The sequence below is a fragment of the Myxine glutinosa genome, chromosome 6 (assembly GCF_964187855.1).
Source record: "Myxine glutinosa chromosome 6, kmMyxGlut1.1, whole genome shotgun sequence".
Taxonomy (NCBI): Eukaryota; Metazoa; Chordata; class Myxini; order Myxiniformes; family Myxinidae; genus Myxine; species Myxine glutinosa.
The window spans coordinates 87,565,011-87,578,892 of record NC_136266.1 but is presented as its reverse complement, the minus strand read 5'-3'; positions in this window follow the sequence as shown (position 1 = coordinate 87,578,892).

The following is a 13,882-nucleotide window of genomic DNA, read 5'->3' as shown; positions in this document are numbered from 1 at the left end:
GCACCAAACGATAGCTTGTCGTTCCCAAAACTCTGGCAGTTTAATCGAAACTGCGCTTGTCGCCATGTTGGTTTGAAGCTCCGAAAACGTTCAAGAGCAAGACGGGGTCACCAATGTAGGAGCTGCGGACAACGAGAGGGCGAGACACTTCTTGGCTTGCTCAAAGCTCCTTTATTTCAACAGCACTAAAACCCGACCGGAACTCATGCATCTTTTAAAACTCAAATCACTTCCGCCCCAGCCTCTTAAGGGGGCGTGGCTCCAACAACCGAGCGCACGCCACGCCCATACCATCAATAGACCCACTGGTCCCGTGCCTGTGGATTATGCCTCAATGGGGTAACCCCGACAATATCACAAATATAAAGACAATGGATTTCAATTACCTTTGTTTGTTGCTTTTCTATAATCCTGAGCACTATTTTGAGGCCTTTATTGGATTCCTTGACCCAGAAAACATAGGATTCACATATTTAATAAAGTTTCTAGGTTGACTAGATGCCGAGATAGCGCAAAATATGTATTTTATGGTGGCCATTTTGAAAATCCAAAATGGCGGCCATGCAGGTGTCTGTGCAAATGCCAACATTGATTTTCGGATTCTCCATGCTCTGATGATTCCAAAAATGTACAAGTTTGCTAATCTCCCAAAATTTTGAACGAAATTCTATTTGTTAACATAGTGAACCTGACTAAAATTGAGCAGATGACTTCGCCAAGTGGTGGTGCAGTTTTTAATCATGAGTAAAGCACATTTTACTTAGTTGTGGAAGATGTAACAAAAGACTCATTTGGATCGCATCCTGAGTAACAGAGCTGATGGAAATCAGATGATGTTGAACACAAAATTACCATAGCAACGCCTTTAGGGAGGCACGGGTGTGTGCTGATGGGCTTGATTGAACCTTACAAATATTTTTTATTCGACATATCATAAGATTTTTCTAGGTCCTTCATTGTGAGTAATGCTCAACCCAAACAAAGCCAATGGAAATCCTGCGCAACAAACCGAGCAGTGTATAATCAGCAGAGGCCTACAGGCCTGAAGTCTTAGGCCAACCAAAAAACCAAGATGGCAGACATATTATTTTGGCTAGGTACCATGATGGGTGGAGTCAAGCGACAAATGTGGCTGGGGTCTGGCAGCTGTCTGACACAATGGGGGCACATTTCAAAAATCGACCCCCAACAAGAACCACACCAACAACAACAACCATACGGAGCTCTTGTAGACATGCGACACCTCACTGGTAAAAACGTGCATTCTTACTCTTGGTTCTACCAGCTGTTGCCTCGCAATTTATTTCAATTGTTGCAAAAGCTAATGACCTTTATTGCACAGAATGTAAATGTTTTTTTTCCCATTGTCATCTCCATTCCTCTTTATGTCAGTGATGTTTGCAAGCCTTTGACACCAAAGGTACTAATAAGGGGCTGCACCTTTTGTTCATATAAATTTCTCCAAGAAAATGTGTCTGTGCAAGCCCAGCATTAAAATAAATCATTCTGGAACCTTTAGGGCAGATATTGGATGAGACTTTAAACTGATGGACTGAGCATAAACAAGTGTGAACACCCTCATATTCAATGATTACAGGTGCAAAGACGGGTGTTACCCACTAACCCCACTCTTATGCAGTGAATCAAGTAACATCTGCTAAGGATATTTACAAAAAGACAAAGTGGATGGGATGCAGGATGTTCGTAAAAGGAGAAAGCTTTAACGTGATGGAGTATATTAAAGAAGAATGGATGGAATGAAGAGAACATTGATTGAGATATTCTGACTGCTGTCAGAAGCAAGGACAATCTGTCTCTTTGGATGTTAACTATTTGTCATCTTGTGTTTTTTTCTTCCAATTGCTTAAAAATGTTTTCATTTTTATTTTTCTTCCAATTGCTTCCCCCTTCCCCCCTCCCCCTTCCAATATCCTTTGGATGATGGACTGTATGGTATAAACGTGTGAAAATATTACCTACACTCTACTGAACTCTGTTTCCTTCTCACCCGAGAATGTTGAGAAAGTGATATCCAGCCCAGATGGCATACATAGATGGGCCTTGGTTATGATGGGCCTACTTCGGTGATGGGCCCACATTGTATCAGTGCCCTTGTTCTCCAATCCTGCTCTGCCCTCTGCAATATGCGCTTCCCCTTTGCATCTGTGCTTCCCCTTTGCCAGCCCTATTTACTCTGTCCTTATTTTGCTGACTCCCATCAGCTTGGAAATCAGCAAAAGCCACTTCAATATCCAAAAGTGCAAAAACAGATTCTATCAACTACAGAACAATAAGTTCACTCCTAATATTACAAGCAAATTCATGGAATCTATAATTTCTGCTGATGTAAAGTCTGTCCCGTTTCAAAACAGCCTGATCTGCGACCATAAGTTTGGATTCTCTCTTGGTAGTTTGTCTTTGGAGTTAGCAGACATAACCAACATGAAGACCAGAGAACTGTCCATGAAAGAAAAGCAAGCAATTTGGAAGCGGAAAGAACAGCATAATTCAATCAGAACCACAATGCAAAAATTGGGCATAGCAAATACAACAATTTGGAATATCTTGAAAAAGAAAGAAACCACTGGTGATTGTATTCAGCAATAGACAACAGCTAGGTCGGCCACAGAAAAAAAAACCCCGCAGCTGATGAGAGTAAATCATCAGAGCTTCGAAGAAAAACCCTAAAACAACTGTCAGCGACATCACCAACAACCTCCAGAGTGGAGGGATGAAAGTATCTCAATCTACCGTTTTCAAAAGACTTCGACCACAGAATTACAAAGACTACTCGCAAAATGCAAACCTCTCATCAGCACCAAAAATAGAAAGGTCAGATTGGTCACTCTCGACTGATCCAGAATTGATTATATGCTGGTCTAATAAATGGAACATGTCATTAAATCCTGAAAAATCTCAGTCTAATCTTGTCACTGCAGAAGGATCAAAAAACGAACCCACCTCTATTCCAATGGACAACCAATGAAAGTGGTTCATTCTCTAGAACTCATTGGCCTCACCATCACTCATGACCTATCCTTTTCCAATGGCATAGCATAGCTGGCCTCCAAACAAACTGCAGATTGGGAATCCTCCATCATTTCAAGCCTTTCCTTGGGAAATTAGGGCTACTCATCGTCTAAAAGGACCCTGTCTGTTGCTCAATGCCTGCCTTTTGGGCCAGTACTCGAGCATCGCATCTCTTTCCTTGTGCTACGGATTTGTCACTTCCGCCTTTGTTGTTATTATATACTTGTAGGATTTTTAATTCAGGTAATATTGTTGTTAAGATTCATGTGTGAGATGGAGATGACTTGAGTAAAAGGTAAAAGGAAATCTTTGTGGAGGAAAAAGAAAGATGCGGCAAAGAAACCAGAAGAGGGGGGAGGAGGAAAATAGGCTGGGGAAGGAGTCAGCCATGAGTCGCATCGAGGCTGCGAGCGGACTTCTCGTTATTGGTCGCGAAAGAATTGCGGCTTCCCAGGAAAGGGATTGCCGTGACATCGTCCCATATTGCGATTGCAATTAAACCTCACCCCTCCCCTCCTTTCTCACCCCTCCCCTCCTTTATCACCCCTCACCTCCAAAACTTCCACATCACCCCTCCCCTCCAAATCTACCCCCTTGCCCCTCCCCTCCAAATCTTCCCCATCACCCATCTCTTTCAAATATTCCCCCTTGCCCCTCCCCTCCAAATGTTCCCCATCACCCATCCCTTTCAAATCTTCCCCCTTGCCCCTCACCTCCAAATCTTCCCCATCACCCCTTCCCTCCAAAACTTCCCCATCACCCCTGCCCTCCAAAACTTCCCCATCACCCCTCCCCTCCAAATCAACCCCCTTGCACCTCCCCTCCAAATCCTCCCCATCACCCATCCCTTTCAAAACTCCCTCCTTGCCCCTTCCCTCCTAAACTCCCCCCACACCCCTCCCCTCCGAGACTCTCCCTCGCCCCTCCCCTCCTAGACTCCCCTCTCACCCCTCCTCCTCACTTCTTCCCCCTTCCAACTTTCACCTTCATCTCCCTCAACCTTCTGCATCGCTCTTCCCCCTCCTCAAATAACACCTCACTGTGCCTCACTCAATCACCATCAAACCTTTTGTCTGCCCCATTCTTCCCTTTCTCCAAGCTATTCTGAAATCTCTGACACACCTTCAACAGCTCTACCTACCACTTCCTCCTCTTCCACATCTTACCCTACCCCTCACCCCCCTCCCCCTGTTCTGTATCCGATGCTCCCCCTTCCTCTTCATTAACGGTATGGACCTCAAACATCCGGGGCCTTCGCTCAAACTTGACTAATCTCTCCATACAGGTTGCTTCTGACAAACCAGACGTGATCTGCTTAACAGAAACTTTCCTCCTTCATGATGGCTCTGATTCCTTGGTATCTCTCCCAGGTAACTCCCTCCTCTGGTATGATAGACCTGAGCCTCGTCCTGGAGGTGGGGTTGCTATCTTTATTAAAAAACTCTCTTCCTCACTCGCCTTGCACTGCCCTCTCTCCACCTCACCCCCAGGAATACCTTTGGCTACGGCTTCCCCTTCGCTCCCACCTTTTGTTCAGATGTGTGTTGTACCGTCCACGAAACAGTGATGACTCCATCTACATCTTGCTGTCTGATAATATGGACGAACTTCTATCTACCCATCCCAACTCTCTCTTCGTCATATGTGGTGATTTCAATTGTCACCATGCCAGTTGGCTGGGTGCGGGTACCTCTCTCACCAGCCATGGCTCTTCAGCAAAGGATTTCTGTGACTCACTGAGACTGACACAATCTGTCAATTTCCAGACCTGGATCTCAGTCAACGGAGCATCTTCTTTTCTGGACTTGGTTATGACTAACTTCCCTGAAAATGTCTGCTGCTCTTCTTCTGCTCCAATCGGCTCATCTGATCATGTGCTTGTTAAAGTGGACATCTCTCTGACCATTCTCAGAGAGCCTCCTCAGCGTCGACAAGTCTGGCATTTCATTCAGGCCAACTGGCACGGTCTTCAAGCAGCCATCAATCATCTGGACTGGTCTCCCATCTCTACCGCCTCTGACATCAACTCATCCTGGGAATTCTTCCAAAGTAAATTGCTCTCTCTCATGCACAGATTTATCCCATCTCGTCTTCAGTTGTCTTACCCTTCCTCCCGTCCATGGTACACGGATTGTTGTGGTGAGGCTGTTGCCCAGAAACAACTTGCTTTCGTCTCCTGGAAAGCAAATCCAACGGAAGGAAATATCATTTCCTTTCACAAAGCCCGAAACATGTGTGTGTCCACCCTCAGGAGAGCCAGGAAACAATATCTCTCCGTTCTTAAGACCGAACTCTCTCATCTGTCTCCCTCTTCCAAATCCTGGTGGTGTCTGGTCAAATCTGTTTTTGGTGTTTGTTCCCCCTCCATCCCCTCCCTCACATCAAATGGCTACACGGCTGACTCCGCACGTGAAAAAGCTGAATGCCTCAACTCTGTGTTTGCCTCTAAATCTTGTGCCCCAAACCCATCCCTCTCTGTACCCACCGTACCCAGTCATACCCAGCTGCTCCTGGACTCTGTGTCCTTTCCTCCTGACAAGGTGGAAAAGTTTCTGTCAACCCTCGACTCTGATTCTGCAACTGGACCTGACGGCATCAGCCCACGGGTCCTAAATTCCTGTTCTTCCGCTCTTTCCCCCCTCTCTCTCTGTTCTTTTCACCCTCTCTTTTGCTCAAGGTCATCTGCCATCTCCTTGGAAATCAGCCAACATCACCGCTTTGCACAAAAAGGTGCAAAAACAGATCCTAGCAACTACAGACCAATCAGCCTTCTCCCAATTATCAGCAAAGTCATGGAATCCATCATTGCTTCGGATATGAAATCTTTCCTCTTCTCCAATGGCTTGATCTCTGATCATCAATTTGGTTTCAGACCTGGTCACTCTACTCTGGACATGCTGCTTCTGCTTTCTCAACAATGGATGGAGGTCCTCAATGCCAAACAGGAAATTAGAGCTGTCTCCCTTGACATATCACGTGCCTTCGATACGATACGGTCTGGCACCCCGCTCTGCTCACCAAACTCTCCTCCTTTGGTATCCATGGAAATCTCCATGCATGGCTGGCGGACTTCCTCTCTAGTCGTAGTCAACATGTGGCCCTGAATGGGTTTTTCTCATCTCCTCTTCCTGTTCAGGCTGGAGTTCCCCAAGGCAGTGTTCTGGGCCCTGTGCTCTTTCTGGTCTTCATCAATGATCTCTCTGACTCTCTTGAAAATCCTCTCTATCTCTTTGCTGTTGACTCTACTCTCTGTTGCTCCATTCCTCATCCCTCAGATCGGCAGTCTGCAGCCTCCTCACTCTCTGCAGATCTGGACAAAATCACAGACTGGGCAAACAAGTGGAACATGTCTTTCAATCCTGACAAATCTCGCACTCTTACGATGTCTCTCCGAAAAGACCTACTGGACAACCCTCCAATCCACTTTCTGAATAATCCTCTCCAAGAAGTTCTGTCACTCAAGCTTTTGGGTTTCACTATCTGCCATGATCTTTCCTTGGAAAACCACATTTCAAATCTGGCCTCCAAAGCCAGTCGCCGACTGGGCATCCTCCGTCGTGTGAAGTCCTTCCTTGGCACACCTGAGCTCCTCACCACATACAAGGCTTTCATCCGCAGCTCAATGGAATACTGCTCTCCCCTCTGGGCTGGTGCTCCTGCCTAACACCTAGCTCGTCTTCACGCTGTTGAAACCAAAGCGTTCAGAATCATTGGAATCTCCCGCGATGTAGCTAATTCCAAGGGCCTTTCACTCACTCACCGCAGGCAGGTTGGTGGTCTTTCCGTCTTCTACCGACTCCTCTCTGGCCTTGCCCCCCCAGCTCTCTCTGTGCTCTGTCCCCCAAATATTCCTACAGGTCGCACAAGATCTGCCTGCAACCCTCTTATGGTTAAACTGCCAAAATCAAGACACTCTGCTCACCTTCACTCCTTCATTCCTCTTTTCTCCCGCCTCTGGAACAAACTCCCTCACTCTCTTCAATTCCACTCCACCCTCCACGTCTTTAAAACAGCTGTTCACCACCATTTCTTATCTTTCCCCATCCAAAAGCTTGATCTTTTCTACCCCTGCTAATTTCACCCCAAATCCACTTTTTTGAAATATCAAATTCTGTCCTGGAAGTCCTTGGTGTCCTTGTGTTTTATACTTCTTCCACCCCCCCCCCCTTCCCACACCTCCTCCCCCCAAGCCCTCTCCCTCCCACAAATCTCCCTGCTCTCAAATGTTGTGTTTGTGTGCTTCCCCTTCTCTCCCCATCTTGTCTTCCGCTCCCTATTTTTATATATTTTGTTTGTCTGTTTGATTTGTTTGTGAAATAAATGTTAGCTCTTTCACGAGCCTCGATTCTGTATGCAAAAAAAAACAACCAAAAAAAAACAACCTGCGTCTCACTTTTTGGTAACGAGCGTGAATTATTGTTGGCAGTAAAGCAAGCACCTCCATTCCAGGCCGATCCACCATTTTTTCTCGAAGAGACCGTCCGCCTGGTGCATCTTGTTTTGTCGTTGGGATTCCCATATTGACATCATCGTTGATCGCCGTTGGTTTCCATATCGGCTTAATCTTTGGTGGACGTGGTGCGTGGATTGCTCTTACGTTTTGGGGGATCGTTACCCCGCACCGCCATCTGCCCAACCTCTCACCTCGTAACTCCTCATCCGCAGCCGCGCCGATACCTGCCTATTGTTCGTGCCGTTCTGCACGACTTCGACCTTTGCCCAGCGTGGGGATTGGTGCACGGACGTTGGGATTGTTACATTCCACTCAGATTTATGTATCGTGAGTTTATTGCTTTGAGAGCATTGGGGATGAGAGTTCTTAATACAATTACTTGTTTTGTTCTACACAATTGCATTGGTGTGGTTTTACCATGGTTTTTTTTTTTTTTTTTTTGGTATACTGAATCGAGGCTCGTGAAAGAGCTAACATTTACTTCACAAACACATCAACCAGACAAACAAAATATATAAAAAGAGGGAGCGGAAGCCAAGATGGGGAGAGAAGGGGAAGCACACAAACGCAACATTTGAGAGCAGGGAGATGTGTGGGAGGGAGAGGGCTTGGGGGGGTTTATTAGAACACTCAAAATAGCAAATCTTTCTGACACGTTCCCTCTCGAGACTCTGAGGGGCACTGTAACCTGATTACTGGGAGGTAACATGTAACACTAGATTTTGTGGAATAAAAATCTCTGGAATCAAAAATCTCATGCAATGATTATTGGAATCTCATGTGATGAGGCCAAAGCACAAGATCTTTTTGCACTTGCTGGTTTCTTCTCTATTGGTTGGTGGTCTCTGTTTGGTGGTCTCTGATTTCGACCGCCACTTTTCTGATATTGTTTCTTTCTCCAATATTTTCCCCTCTTCTCTGATAGTCCTTCGACCCTCTTCAGAAACTCCAGGATGCATGTGTTCTTCCATAGCCTTCTTCTGAAAACTTCCAGAACTGATTAAATTTCCAAAATCCATGTTCACTGCACAGCTGAACTCCTTTGCTTTTCACTCCTCCTGTCTCTGGAACCGCCTTCCAGAGGCAATTCTTTCAGACTCTTTCCTCTAGGGCTTCAAGTAGGCAATGCACGACCACCTCAAGTCATTCGCAATCCTCACCCATTAACATACCCCAATTAACGCTTCCTATCTAAAATTTCTTACTTGCTGATTTTCAGTGTTTCCTCTCTCTCTCTCACTCTCTTTCCTTTACTGTTTATTATTCCCTTGCTGGTTGTGTTCAATAGTGGTCCTGCTACCCCACTGTGAATTAAAAAAAAAAAAGTTTCAGGCAGTGCCTCAGATGCCACATAATCTGTGAGAGACAGATGTGTTGCTGGGGTACCAGCCCAGAGAAGTGAGCAGAACTCTATTGATCTATGGACAAAGTTGCCTTGTAGGATGTAAATCGTGCTGATTTGCACATTATGACTTGGAACTATGGAGGTTGCACAGCCTGCAGCAGTCACAATCATCTCCCTGGATATATATTGAGCATTAAACAGTCTGGCAAGCATTTAAAGTGGGTGGTTCATGTTGGAAGTCGAAACAAGTTAATTGAGCCAGGCTATTGGCACACACTTTTCACCACTTTCCAAAAGGGATCTTTGCAAGATTCACACGTGAGTACTTTCAGACAAGGTGGCTGGTTGAGCAATTGCTTGATACAATTGCGTTTTCTATAGTGCAACACCCCACACGGCACACATTTGGATCAAAATGTATAGGCACATCCAACTCCGGCATAATTATTTTTCATTGAGCTATCCTGACTTATTCCCTGTAAACAAACACAAACATTTATGGAAGTGTTATAGTCTTTGTTTTGGGCTTATTGAGAAAGATAGCCTTATTAATTAAAAGAGAATGTCTTGGGATATGTGTACCATATCTACTAAATAGGTACTTACATTCAAAATGCTAATTAGATCGAAATGTCAGGGGTTATCAAGAGTTTGCAAAAACACATGAACTCAGTGTTAAATGCACAACATATCCATCCCTCAGCACGTTTGTGCCTGACGGAAGCACGTGGATGAATACATAATGCCAGGTTTTGGTTAAACATCCAAACCACAGTACAATTACATGGACTTACACCTTCCCACTAATCACCTCAATTTGTCAAATCAAGAACTACAAAGAACATGGCTTTGGCAAACCTGAAGTTACAGGTCCCATCATGAGGCCTCGAAATTTGTCAGTTGTTTGTTCCGAATGCTCGGACATGGACAGGCTGTGAGACCATGCATGCCCACCTTCGTTTACACTACTGCTAGAATGTAACATTGTCAGATTTTGGGCTTTCTGAAGCTAAATGTTTCTGTTTTTTTTGTGAGAAACATTCAGGCAAATATCGATTGACAAAAAACGATGGCGACATCAACTCAAAAGGGAGAGTAAAGAATAAAAGTCCGAAGGATCATCATCCGTTGTTAGTATAAAATGGGATTAAAACAATCTCGTTTTGTTATATATGACGAGCCTCACTACACATTGTAACTTTAGATGCAATCAAAATATCGCAGAACATCTAATGTTGATTAATGTCTGCTCGTTAGAGCAGCAAATAGATTTCTGTCTCTCCTCAATATCATTACCCTTGCTTCTGATTCGATAGCTTTTTATGGGAGTGTTATTTCTATCGAGTTGTCCAAATGACCGTAGAAAGAAAAATGGCCGCAGCCCATTGACAGGATGACAGGGTGATTTGGATACTTGGACAAGCAGAATCACACAAGTTTGTATCGGGATTTGAAATCGTTAATCGATCCGGGTAAATGAATAATTCAGCGTAAGGATTATAAGATCGATGTGAGAGCATTTTATTTATGCAGACAAGGCTGAGACAAAACTGTGGCCTTTTATTAGGAAGAACTTAGTCATGGGCTAAACAGCGTTAAAACGATGTGGATGAGTTATTCATATTTTACCGATAACTCCATATTTAGTAGAACAGGATGAAAAATGTTTTTAGAGACTTTGAAATAAGTTATTTTTTGACAATTTTCTTTTAATTTTTTGCCAAAATTGGGAAAATCTTCACGTACCTCTGGAAGGTATTTTTATATTTACTACCAGCAGGAATACCTGGTATTGCCCAGTGATATTCTAACCCTGTTGGGATTTTGAAGAAATAAAAATAAAGAATTCCTATTTTTTGTGGGGGGGGGGGGGGGGGGGGGGAGGGGGGCTGAAACACTTCCTGACACCACTTCCTAAAACACCCACAAACGAAAATGCACATCTTACCTTAAATAAACCATATCTACCAACCAGCATGACCGCACCAGCTACCTCTGGATCAAACTGTATTTCGAATATTCAAACTGTCACCTATAACGGTTTTTTTCATGCTGCCGTATCCTAGCAACCACTGATTCCTAGCAACATTGATTTATCGTATATTTAATTATTATATTGTACTGTATTTACATAAAGATCTCATAAATAATATTTTTACTATTCGTATTATATTTTACTAATTCGATTTGGTGTCTTTTTGTGATATTAAAGAAAACTTGTTTTAATCTACCAACTGCAGCCCCCTGTGGTAACATACGTCTGACTAGTTGTTGTAATTTATTGACCAGTTCAGAGCTGTGTGTGGTTGCTCTTACAGTCCTAATTATTTCACCTGCAACCGTACCATAAAATAGCTTTTTGGGAATGTTGCTGTCTAAGAAAATTATTCGGACAATGTGGAATGGAAAAGCATCTCGTTTATCAAATAATTTGGTGTGAAATTTATTATTATGGATATCAATTTGTAATTCTAAAAATGAAACTGAAGTGGAAGTTTGGTTTTCCTTTATTAATTCAAGTTCTTTTGGATATATATCATCATGAAGCTGATCAAATACAAATCCATCATTAACTGCCAACAAATCATCAATAAACCTGAAGATGTTTCCGCATCTTCGTGCAGTTGTTAATTTATTCCTGCACATGTTCTGGACCCAATCAAACTCGAACATGTGCAGAAACAAATTTGCAAAGAAAGGGACCGGATCTAAACCCATGGGTATGCCCACTGTCTGCTGGAGTATCTTGTTGCCAAATGTAAAGAAACTGTTGTTTAGCAGAAATCGAATACTTTCTTTGAGTTTACTTTTTGAAAAACTGCATGAATAATGATTATCCTTTACAGACCAGTGTGCTTTGTTTTGATATCCATTAATGTATACTTTATTACCTCCTGCAAATGCTTTATCTACTGTTCTGTCCAATGCGGTTACTAGCTTGTCATGTGAACACACACACAAACAAATGGTTCTCTGAAAGTACTTTGTACCAAATTTTCATTTGTCTTCACCGCCTTGTAGCACACCTGCCTGCCAGAATCATGGGTCTCGGAGTCTTTTAGGTGCTCAGGGACTTTTGGCCTTTTGGGTCTTCAGGGTCTTTTTGGTCGTCGGGGAATTTTGGATCCTCGGGGACTTTTGGGTCTTCTCGGTATTTTGGGTCTTCAGGAACTTTTGTGTCTTTTGGGTCCTCAGTGACTTTTGGGTCATTTGGGTCTTTAGGCCTCTTTGGGGTCTTAAGGATCTCATGGGGTCTTCAATGGTCGAAGCGGTCTCAGAAGTCTAAAGAGTTAAAAGGTACATTTCAATAGTATGTAATGCGTAATTAATTAATAGACACAAAAAGTATGCCTCTCACACACACACGCGCACACACACACACACACACACACACACACACACACACACACACACACACACACACACACACACACACACACACACAAACACGCACACAAAAACACACAAAAACACACACAACAAGTACAAAAACTTTTAATTAAAACAAAAGCCGCGTCGATGTTACACAATGCCTAGATGCAGCTGTGCCTATAACGTCGATGTTATAGGCACAGGACATTCCTATTGATTCGATTACTTGATGTTATTTTTGTGCAAAGTGAAAATATATCTCGGCAATTTCCCGTGTGTGGCGACGAATTTTTAATATATCTCGGCATTTTCCCGTCTGTTATTTCAGGCGGTGTATGACTGACCATGCCGCGATTGAAAAAAATATATATCTCGGCAATTTCCCGTGTGTGGCGACATGTGAACGAAGCTATGCTCCTCTCTCCACATTATTGTGACGGCGTATAAATTAAATATTTCATCGTGACGATTGTCATCAAATGGACGAATTTTTAATATATCTCGGCATTTTCCCATCTGTTATTTCAGGCGGTGTATGACTGACCATCAGGGTGGCATAGTTCCCATCTGTTATTTCAGGCGGTGTATGACTGACCATCAGGGTGGCATAGTTCCGAACCCGAAGGATCGGTAACCGACACAATTTCGGTCTTCGAGGCCGGCCGATAGGCACAGTGTGACCAGAAGGGACGAGGTTCTCCTGACCACGTGGCCCTCGACTTGGTGGGGTTTGTCCGCACAATGTGGGCGCATCAGGATGAACTTTAGCCGGGGAGCGTTTGGGCGCCCCGGTCTGATACTGCCGCCCACGCGCATAACAACGTGTGAGTGCACGTGGGTCCCGGCGGTCCCACTGGCCTAGCGCTACCATGTTTAGACAGCGAAATCCGTCCCCGGGCACCGGCGCCTACTCCCGAAAGTTGAGAGGGTAACGGCGTCAGGCACGGTAGGACACCCGCGGAGCCCGGCGGACCAGGGACGCGCGAGCCTACACGTTAGCGTGCTACGGCGGAATCAACGGCTTCGGCCATGGCCGGGCCGATACTCGGCCCGGTCGCACCGGAAATGAACTGGTTCGACGCCCGCGCTGGCGAGGTCGCGGGCGACTGAGATGTATTAACAAATAAATTAATTAATTTGAGACATCCGATTTCTAGTGTTTGGAAATTTGGGAGAGCTTGACCCTAGCCTTTCCCTTGCGAGGGCAAGGAGGAACTTAACACTTGACACTTAAGCTTAGTTTGAAGTACACCCTGACCAGCGCTCACGGTGGGACGGCAAGGCAACCAGAAGGGACGAGGTTCTCCTGACCACGTGGCCCTCTATCTGGGAAGCGAGAGGCGTTCCATTAGTGGACGCGCCCCTCACGCCCGACTTTTGGGCGGCCCCGGCAGGCCGTTTGTTTTGACGTTCCGTGACAGGCCCCGCACCCCCACCTCCGGGCCGACCGGGCGACCGGAATGAATCCCGGTGACCCGATCCGAACCTTCAGAGCGGGCCGGCTGGGGAGTGACTGACACCCCGTACCTGCACTTTCCGTCCCTGTGGTCCCAAATACCGGAACCACCATGCCGCGATGTAAAAAAAATATATATCTCGGCAATTTCCCGTATGTGGCGACACGTGAACGAAGCTATGCTCCTCTCTCCACATTATTGTGACGACGTATAAATTAAATATTT